This window comes from Psammomys obesus, unplaced genomic scaffold (genome assembly GCF_907164565.1).
Source record: "Psammomys obesus unplaced genomic scaffold, mPsaObe1.curated_primary_1811, whole genome shotgun sequence".
NCBI lineage: Eukaryota > Metazoa > Chordata > Mammalia > Rodentia > Muridae > Psammomys > Psammomys obesus.
The window spans coordinates 2949347-2960340 of NW_026596166.1; the positions used below are offsets into that span (position 1 = coordinate 2949347).

General features: G+C 41.0%; 1 non-coding gene across 1 annotated transcript; it reads right to left on the bottom strand.

Moving 5' to 3' along the window:
* Positions 1 to 593: 593 nt before the first annotated feature.
* On the bottom strand, positions 594 to 725 carry LOC129667834 (small nucleolar RNA SNORA17). The gene has a single exon (XR_008718826.1). It is a non-coding gene; the product is annotated as a small nucleolar RNA SNORA17 (small nucleolar RNA).
* Between the last annotated feature and the right edge of the window lie 10269 nt (positions 726 to 10994).

Sequence of the window (10994 nt, forward strand, 5' to 3'; positions counted from 1 at the left end):
AGGGCCGGATCTCCTGCCTGCCACAGGTGGTGACAGGTAGGGGGGCATGAGGGCATCTCTTCTTTGTCCATGCCACTGTAGGGCATCCTTGGGAGCCAGCTCACACTCAACTCCCACAATGTACAGCTGGCTTGGGGTGGGGTCAGCTCTGCTGTTCTGCCTCCAGAGCCAGCTCTCCCACGATGCCCAGGTGAGTTGTGGAGCCCTCAGTAGTGCTGTGCCCCACTTGTGCATTATGGCATTGGGTAGGGGTCATCTCGGGCATGATCTGCCCGCTCAGGCCTGCTCAGTGCCCCTTGTCCAGGTCTCATGGCACCAGTCTGGCGATCATGTCAGTCTTGGTTCGCTCTGCTCAGTGCCCCTTATCCAGGCCTCATGGTGCCAGTCTGGTGATCATCTCAGTCTTGGTTCGTGTTTGGTCCACCGAAGTGGCCCCATGCAAGGGTCTTCTGTCTTGGGCTGACTCCTACCTGGGGGGCCCTCAATCCCGGGTGGGATTCTTCTAGTCTCCTGCTTGCTTCCAGACCTGGGAGCCCTTGGGGGCCTGCATGGCACCAGGACTGGTGGTTGTCTCGGGTTCACTTTTTTCAGGGAATGTGAAGCTAGTAATCACCCAGACGTTCGTAGGTCAGAACACTGAGCATAGACACAGCCTCTCTCCTTTCTGCCACCTGAGGACACACAGGTGGCACAGCAGCCACACCTGCGACACTGCTAGGGGGAGGGTTGTTTCGGTGTCTTTTTTTTTTTTTTCAATTTAATAAAATTTCATTTATTTATTTATTTATTTATTGCTGTTGTTTTTGAGAGAGAAAGAACACGATAAAGAGACAGGGAAAGAATATGATAATGATATATTGTATAAAAGTTTTAATAAAAAAGGAATTAATTTTTTGAAAGCAAAAAATATATCATTACCCTAATCCTATGCCATCTTTAAGTTTACTTCACCAAATTAATTAGTTCCTTGTTTTTAAATTAAGTTCTGCTGGATGTCTCAGGACACAGGCAAAATATAAATTATTTTAATATAATGAATTATAGTCCAGTTCACAACGGAGCCTTTATTTTCTCGCAGAATCTTCATTTAGAACCAGAACCCAACTGTATGCATTTCTTTTTAGCCTCTTGTCATAGGGGTATCTGCCAGTTGTTCATTAAGTTCTGATCACAGCATTATAAAGAGTGGCTCAGTGGTTATAACACTTGCTGACCCAGACCCCCATGGTCAGGGTTAGTTATAAAAGTGACCTCATGTCTCTGATACCAATTTTCCATATTAGTTGGATATTTTATCTCTGTGACCAAAATACTTGATATAATGAATTGAAGAAAGATTTATTTTGGCTTATGATTTCAGTCCATAATCCTTGGCTTTGTTGATTCAGGGTCAATGGTGAGGCAGGTTGCTATAGTATTGGCACATGGCAGGTACTACTCACCTAATGACAGACAGGAAGCAGAGATGGAGGAAGGGATGGGGGGGCAGACAAGATACCATCAAGGACCCACACCCCGTGATCTTTCTTTCAGCTAAGTCCCACCTCCTGTTTTTATGATTTCCCAAAATAATACAAACAGTTCAGAGTGAAGCAGTCAAGACATGAGCCTGTGGTAGGTCTTTGATATTCAAACCGAAGCATGTGCTCCATCAACTACTGTTACAGCTTTGTTACTAATATCTGAAGGTGAAATTAAACAATCCATACTATTCTCAAGTAGGACAAACTACCATTGTATAGATGCATTAAGCTGTAATTAACCTGTAAGTCAATCAAGGTTACACAGATACCATAGGGAAGTTTGTGGTACATGTACTTTCTAGGGAAAACATATAAAACATATTTTTTTTTTGAGATCTGTCTGCTTCTGCCTCCTGAGTGCTGGGATTAAAAGCATGCAACACCACCACCACCTGCTTTGGATGGGTCTTAATTTTCTCAAAGCTTACAAAAACTTTCATAAATACATACCTGACAGTATACAAGTAAACATATTCTTTATAATAATGCACTTTTAGAAAAAAAACCCTCTTTTCTTTCTTTAAATGGATGAAGATACACACTGACATTGAAAGCATTTGTTAAATATTTATAATGAGGGTTGTGCTTTTATATTCAAGTACAGAAATCAAACGGAACAAAATTTTTGCCACTATTACTGTTTTCCCTGTCCTTCAAATCTCTTGGCTTCTTAAAAAATTTTTTTTATTTTTATTTTTTTACTTTTGTGTATGGATGTTTTGCCTGAATGTCTGTTCATGCACCATGTATATGCCTTGAGCCCATGGAGGACAGAAGAGGGCATCAGGTTCTATATAACTGAACTTAGAGACAGTTGTGAGACGCCATGTGGGTGCTGGGAACTGAGCCTGAATCCACTGCATGGTCAGTAAGTGTTATAATCACTGAGCCACTCTTCACTTTCTCCTTTTAAATTTCAATGAACACTGAAGCACGGTGATTAAAGGCAAGGGTCTATAGCCAGAGTACCCAGGTTCCAATCCCTCCTCTGCCGTTTACAAACTCTATGACTTGAATAGCTCCTCTGAAATTCAGTTTCTTCTGTTGTTATTATTTTGGTCCCCCTTTATCCAGAATGGCACTTTTTTTTGTTTGTTTGTGGGTTTTTTTTTTAATTTTTTGAGAAAGAATTTCTTTGTAGCCCTGGCTGCCCTGGAACTCACTTTGTAGACCAGGCTGGCCTCAAACTCACAAAGGTCTACCTGCTTCTGCCTCCTGAGTGCTGAGATTAAAGACATGTGCCACCAAAACCTGGCCTAGAATGGCTGTTAAAAGTATAAATAATATTAATCATTCCCTAACTTTCAACTCACCAATGGCATCTTGTAACACCTAAAATAAAAGCCAATCTGGCTTTCAAAGACTTTTTTTTATTTTTTGTATTTCTTAAAAACGATTTTATTTATTTTTATTTTTTTGATTTAAATTAATTTTATTAATTACACTTTATTCACTTTGTATCCCCCATAAGCTCCTCCCTCCTCCCCTCCCAGTTCCACCCTCCCTCCCCTTTCTTCATGCATGCCCCTCCCCAAGTCCACTGATAGGGGAGGTCCTCCTCTCCTTCCTTCTGATCTTAGTCTATCAGATCACATCAGGAGTGGCTGCATTGTCATCTTCTGTGGCCTGGTAAGGCTGCTCCCCACTCAGAGGGAGGTGATCAAAGAGCAGGCCAATCCGATTATGTCAGAGGCAGTCCCTCTTCCCATTACTATGTAACCCACTTGGACACTAAACTGCCACAGACTACATCTGTGCAGGGGTTCTAGGTTATCTCCATGCCTGGAACTTGGTTGGAGTATGAGTCTCTGGGAAGACCCCTGTGTTCAAATTTTCTGGTTCTGTTGCTCTCCTTGTGGGGTTCCTGTCCTCTCCAGATCTTACTATTTCCCACTTCTTACATAAGATTCCATGCACTCTGCCCAACAGTTAGCCATAAGTCTCAGTCATCAGCATCAGCAGATGACTGAGACTTATGGCTTTCAAAGTCTTACACTTCAGTTTTCATTTTCCCCCAAATTCTTGTCTACCAGCACCTCAAAATGTAACCTTATTTGGAAACAGGATTTTACAGATTTAATTATAATTAGGCCTATTAGATTAAGGTATATCCTAAATCAAATGACAGAGAAAGGATTTTGGGTTTGATGGTACACACCTATAATTTCAGCATTTGGAAGGTGGAGGCAGGAGGATCAGAAGTTCCTGGTTATCAACAGCCACATAGTGGGTTTGAGACCAGCCTGGGCTACAATGTGACCCTATCTCGAAACAAAAACAAACAACCCCAAAGAACTCCCAAGAACAAAACCACTACAGAAGGTACATAAAAGTCCTCTGGATAAACGCTTTGCTCAAAAGTGCTGTGAAGAGTTAAAACTCAGGTATCACCCAGAGCGCTTTCAGTGAGCGGCAGGTAAAGAACTGTCACATCATTCCAAAGAAGAGATACCACAGGGAAAAAAGGAGGAGAGGCCACATGGAGACAGAGGACATGCAGAAAAGCAGGCCATGTGAAAGCGAAAACAGTGCTTGGAGTGTGGCAGCCCACGACTAGGAGGCTCGAAGAGTCTAAGAGCCTCGAGTCTTCGGGTAAAGCGGGCCCTGCTGACACTTTATCTTCAGACCCCCAGCTTTCAAAACCACAAAGTGTCGTATTGTCTGAAGCCAGCAGACGTGTTTTGTTGCCATAGCTTTAGGTGGCTGATCTATTGGTGTATGCCTCTTTTTTGTTCTCCATCCCTTAGTAACCCTGTTTCTCTTGTCATTGGTATTAGAACATAATGTTTGTTCACAATTTAGGGTCCTTTAGAGCCTAATTAGCACAGCGAAAGCTGTTCCCTTTGAGTGACTTATCACTGCGTCTTTGCATGAATTCTTGTCACCAAGATCTCGGTGACTTGGGTCGCTCTTTCAGAGAGTGTTTCAATCACCTTTGTTCAACCACCTTCCTTCTAAAGCAGGTTTCCAACGTCTATCACATCACCCTGTTTTACCTTATCCTTTTCACTGTCTTACTCTTCCCTTTGTAATCTGATTCTTCTTATTCATTCATATATTTAGAGTATATCACTAATTTCTCAGTGCACACACATGTGCACACACACAGATTTATATGCATCACACACGCATGTATTCCCTAGGGCTACACTGGATTGTTCGGTGTGGTAGACACCAGCAACATGTAGCTGTTTAAATATAAATTTAAAATAATTAAAAGTTTAAAACACATGTTTCCAACTCTAACAGCCATATTTCCAGTGCTCAGTTGCCACAGGAGCTCATAACTACCATAATGGACAGCATAGGTATAGAATATTTCCATCACTGAAAGAGATTCATTCCATAGTGCTACTATAGACTATAAGCATAGAAAGACTCTATATAAGCACCATGAATTTGTCTGTGACTAATAAATGCCAAATAAATAATTTTGAGTAAAGAACGAATAAGGTACCAAGAAAAATGATAGGCATTGATGTAAATGAATTCTGTAATGGTAAATAGGCATCACTGCTCTATGAAAGCAAACATGGCTTTCAGGGAGAGACATCTCTTATCCTGAATGATGGTTTCTTTGGCTTACAAGTAAAAACTGCAGTAGGAATCCATTGAGAAGTGGGAAGGGAATAGGTAGGGAGTGCGGGTTGAATATTACCTTCTGTGCAATGTAGCTTTTGCTTTGCATGTCTAGAGAGACAGTGTTATCAATCTCACATCTTTAGTAATAATTTTTCTGTGCTTTGATTAATGTAGGCGTAAAATGTGTCTGATGTAGCAGCATGTGTCTGAAACATTCTGAGGCAAAAGAAATAAAAAAGCAATTTTAATTTTTAAAAAATGAGCTAAAAAGGAATGAGAGCACTTAATTAGTAAAATACCATTTTACTGCATTAGAAGAAAAACCATAGGACTATATCTTTGCCATAGATGCAGAACAAACAGCCAACACATTTAAAAACCATTAAATCTCTGTCCATATGCTCCCTAGTCTGTTTTTAAATCATCATTATGGAGGTTAAGAACAAAACTTGTGAGTGCCTGATACTGTACCTAGCACATGAAAAAGTTAATTCTGGTTTCTTCCCTCTATCTCATTTCTGTAATTAATTAATTACTATGTATTTATGGAGGCCAGAGGCCAAATTCCACTGTCATTCCTCAGGAGCACACTCATGCTAGCCTGGCTGGCCAGTGAGTACCAGGGATCTGCCTGTCTCTGCTACCTTGGTGCTGGGATTACAAGTGTATGCTACCCCAAGTGCAAATGGCTCGCCCTTCCTTCCTTCCTTCCTTCCTTCCTTCCTTCCTTCCTTCCTTCCTTCCTTCCTTCCTTCCTTCCTTCCTTCCTTCCTTTCTTTCTTTCTTTCTTTCTTTCTTTCTTTCTTTCTTTCTATTTTTCTTTTGAGTTTTAAAATCATTTCACAATCTTACACACACAACACACACACACACACACACACACACACAATGCACTTTGTCATATTCTTCTCCATCATCCTTTTTTACCCCCCCCCCCGTTTCTTCAAACCTCTTCTTCCTTCCAACAAGCGTCACTCCTGTTTTCATGCCATCTTTCTGTGTGTGTGTTCCGCTGCATTTAATTAAAATTGCTTGCATGGTGGGGGAGGTCATATACTTGATCTAGGACATCTTACCAGTGGTCACTACACCGAAGAATGCAACTCCCCCTCCTCTAGCTACTATTACTGCCTATAGATCCTTAGGGAGTGATGGGGCTTCATGAACTCCTCTATCAACCATGATGGAATGCGGATGGACAGGTCTTGTTTGGATTGCTATCGCTGCTGACAGATCCTGGTTATAGCAGCTATTGTCATGTCATGAAACAACATTTCACTGCACTTCTTACATCTTCAGACTGCTCTATGCTTTCTGCAATGTTCTTTGAACCTTGAAAGGGGAGCTACAGATGTTCCACTTAGGACTGAGTAGTAAAGAGTCACATAATTCTCGACACTTTGACCAAATATGAGTCTCTGTGTTAACTGGTGCCCAATGCAAAAGAGGCTTCTATGACCCAGAATCAGAGTAACACTAATTTATGAGTATAAACACAAATATTTAGAAGGAAGACTGACACCATGTCCATTTAGCAAAACAACAGTAGTAGAATCTGTTCTAGTATAAGAATAGCTTTGCAAACCACTCAAACTCCAGTCTCAGGTAGATAGAACACCTTCTATTAGAACACCTTTTCCAAGCTGATCCATCAGTGCCACAGTAAGGACTCAGGAGCCTAACTGTGACATCTACAAGTTCTCACGGTAGGGCTTTCATAGAAAGAACCAAATGCAAAAGACAGGGGAGGGCAGGAACACATTTTGGCTAACTAGACAAAATGTTTTCTGCTAACCTTTAAGCTGATTGGTCCTAAGCAAAGTAAGTGAGGCAGGGCTTAGGATTTTAGAGAGTACATCCAAAGCATAGGCAGGTGTGTAGATAAAGGATGCAACCAGAGAGTAGCCAAGTGAATAGATAATAAAGCACGAATTGTAACACTATTGAATCATAGTAAAATATAAGGTCAGCTCGGCCCTCTGGCAGGGTCTGCTAGTGCCAGCTATGACCAACCACTTTCAGGAAGCAGAGTTGAAAAGCTTAAAATTTTGAACTTAATTTTACCTTAGAAACAAAATGGAAGCTGAATACAAAGATGGCTGCCGCTTTGCTTCAAGTAGCGTGTTGCAACAATTCCCCTCTAGGGCCTTTGACTTTCCCCACCATGGGCTTTTGACCAGGTGTATAGTACCAGGGGTGAATTCCCTCACTGTGAAGTAGGCCTTAAATCCAGTCAGAAAGCAGTCATCTACACACAGACAGTTACACTACTATTGTATGCAGGGTCTTGCTTGGTGGGTCACTATTGTAGCTCACAGAATTCCTAGCTGGGTGAGGATGTTCATGACTTTCTCCCCAAGAAGCCTTCATAACACCTTCTAACACAGACAGCTAGCCTTAAGGAGGAAGTCACTAGCCTGATTTCAGCTTAATTTCTCTATGTCCTGAACTACAGTACGTGATATCTTTAGCAATAAGGTCTTATCTTGTGATTCCAATGGGCAACCAAGAGCAGTGACAATAGCCTGTATTTGGAAGGAGGTGTCTCTGAGTCCTCCCTGACCAAAATATCATTGGAACATATTCTATTTACATCAAGCACTAGGATCCAGACCCAGGTTTTTACTAGAGTGCTGGGGAGCTAACTTGGGTTTTCATGTTGTAGAATGCACTACTGACAAAGCTATCTCTCTAGCCCCCATTTCTCTCTAAAATTCTTCTGTGTATAGGAAAACTTAAACAAGGAAGTTTATTGATTAGCAAATAGAGAATTATTATTAGCTACCTAATGGAAGTTTATTACTTCAAGATTACCTTGATCAAAAAGTTAGGGACTAACAAGTAGTCCAAAGATCACCTCTCTCTCTCTCTCTCTCTCTCTCTCTCTCTCTCTCTCTCTCTCTCTTGTCTTGTGAGGCAAAGTTTCTCTGTGTAGCATGGACTCTCTTGGAACTTGCTCTGTAGACCAGGCTGGCCTTGAGCTCAGCGATCCACCCATCTCTGCCTCCTGAGTGCTGGAGTTAAAGGCGTGCACCACCACCACCCAGCTTTCTTTTTCTTTTCTTCCTTTCTCTTTTTTCAAAGATCAGTTTTAAATGAGTGAATGTAAAGACTATTTAGTAAGAACTACCCTTTTCTTATTATAAAACCAACCACAGAGTGTGGTTAGGATACTGTGAAAATGCATAATTTGGTCTGAGGTGGGTTGTTCCATGCCCTGTTGCGTTTCTACAATGTTTCCAAATAAAAGCTTTTATGGCCTTAATAACATTACTAATAGTTCTATATGTGGTTGAAAGAGAAAAAGATACAATAAATTAGAGTAGGAATTCTTTGCTATAAAAATAAAAAGGTGTGTGTCAGGGGTGGGGAGGATGAACTTTGGAAATCAAGAAAGCAGAACATTGAACAGATTTAGAAAGCTTGATCCAGACTCTCAATGATCTTTCCCTCTAACCCTCTAATATAGTAGTACAACTCACCCTTGTTACACAACTAAGTCATTCTTGCTGTGTTGTGAACCGTAGCCAGAAGCCCATTCCTGATTGATAAAATTACTGTTACATTGGTAAGTCTCCCCAACCACTGAGTTTCTGGTGAGAGACAAGACAGAAACATGGGGGTTGTATCACAGTGATTCTTGGATTTAGAAGGATTATGTTTTGGTCAAAGTGACTCAGTTTAGATACACCAGTGTAGGGAAGAAGGGAGTCATTGGCCATGAAGAAGGGTGATAATGAAAGAAACATCCTGACCGGGAATTCTGTGCAATCCATTTCCAGAAAATGTATCTGCTCTATTACTGTCAATATTCAGGGAAATCGTGTTTTCTCTGGCTTTGGGTATTTTCTCTCCCTTAACTAGGGGACAGTGAAAGACTTCCTTCTCTCCTTTGCATATTGAATGGACCCTGGTTCTGGGAACTGGGGAGTTAGATGGAAGCATTCAGAGAGGCGGAAATGGAAGAGGAAGGGGAGAAGATGGATGTTTCTACTGTGGATATCATGAGAGTTTCCTTCTATTCTAGAGGCAGCTGTAAAGCTCAGCCCATGTCTTGATGTGACCCCATATTTTTCTTCCTAGAGTTGACAGTAAGTTGAGTTCTGAATGGAGACTTCAGCCTTAGATATCTTACTTTACCTCTGCCTTGTTTCTTCCTGTTTTACTTCTCCTTTGCTTTCTCTGCATAACTTTCTTTAGCAGATGCATAGAGTGGCAAGTGACTTCAGCAGCTCTCATCTTGATTCTTTCTATCTTTGACCTTGAGCTTATCTAGGAAAAGCTGTAAGTACTCACAGGACTTCTGGCTGTGTTTCATCTCTGTCAAAGCCTGGAAACTAAAAGAAGAAGGATTAATGGTATTACTTTGCTGACTTGGTTTTAACTCAACCTTGAACCAAAACACAGGTAGGAAGATGGTGAAGAAACAAAGGCTGGGCAAATAAACAACAGCTCTGCTTTAAAAAATATCTATCTTTTCATGAGCAAATAGGATTAGTTGTTTATATTGACTAACCCATCTGTCACTAAATGTCCAACAAAACAAGGAAAAGATCTAAAAACCTCTAAGTACTAAGATATTCTACAAATGATAACAGCAAGCTCCATGATGTGGATATTACAGACATTGGAAGCATTACTTCAGAAGAGTCAATATGCTGAGGGTCCAGTTTCTGCACCCTGAAATCTAGTCATTTTGCCATTACTAAAACCATTATCCTTTATCAAAATGGTTTCCTACTCTGGGTATCTCTACCTCTCTCTATTTTAAATGATTTTCCACCTTCTTACATACTTTCTCTTAAACTGACATTCTGGCAGTTTTTTTCTGGGCTTCCCAAGTCCACCACTAGCCTCCTGCCATCTGTCTATAAGGCATCTAGTCCAGAGAAAGCATCTGCCCATGAATACACTGTGATCACTTGCTCATTGTCTGCTTTAGGTATCATTCCCTTCCTCCATAAGGTGCCACTGTGTGTTCAGCTGTACTTGCTCAACATCCAGGCCAAATCCTCTACTTGAGTATTGCAGGATTAATCTTTCTCCACTCTAATCTTCAGCAGCCTGTAAAAGACTGCAGCCCAGCTTTCGATGAGATACACTTGCTCACCATTAAATAGTGTACATAACACGTGAAAGTTCCTGACAACTAATAAAGCTGTGCCCGGTGTATAATAACTAACCAATGAATATTCATTCATTCATCCACCCAGTCCTTCTTTCTGAATACTGATTTTTTTAAAAAAAAAGAAAGAAAGAAAAAAAGGGGGGGCAGCTAATTGAAAGCGATCACTTCTATTTCCTCCTCTATTTGCCTCCAACAGGACCTAGCACCCTGGAGAGCACTCAGTAGATAATCAATAAGTACTTATCGACTAAGTGATTGAGTAATGTGTTTTGCATGTAGATTTTAAGTAAAAAAAAAAGTCCTTGGGGTTGCCCTCATTTTCCTGCACATGATTTCAAACTGACCTATAATTTATGGCAGAAAAATCACTGGTCTTTTGCAGACAGGGAAGATGAAATTCAAAGAAAGGATTAAAGTATTCTCAAGGTCAAGCAGGGATTAGCTATAGACACAAATGGAGTTAAAAAACCAAACACCCCGACTGCCAGACCATTGAATTTAGTCATTGAAGCATCATTTTTTTCCTGACATAAATGGCTTTTCTCCCTACCTGTTAATCTCTGATAGGTAAATCAGGGCATGTTGCTATGTGTTCATGAGTCTACTGCTCCTTCTGGGTAGTTGGGGAAGGCTTTTGTGGAAGTCAGAGAACAAATAGTGCGAGTTGGTTTTCTTCTATCACCATGTAGGTTCTGAGTATTGAACTCAGGCTGCCAAGCACTTGGTGGCAAGTGCTCTTACCTTCTGAGCAATGTTGCTGG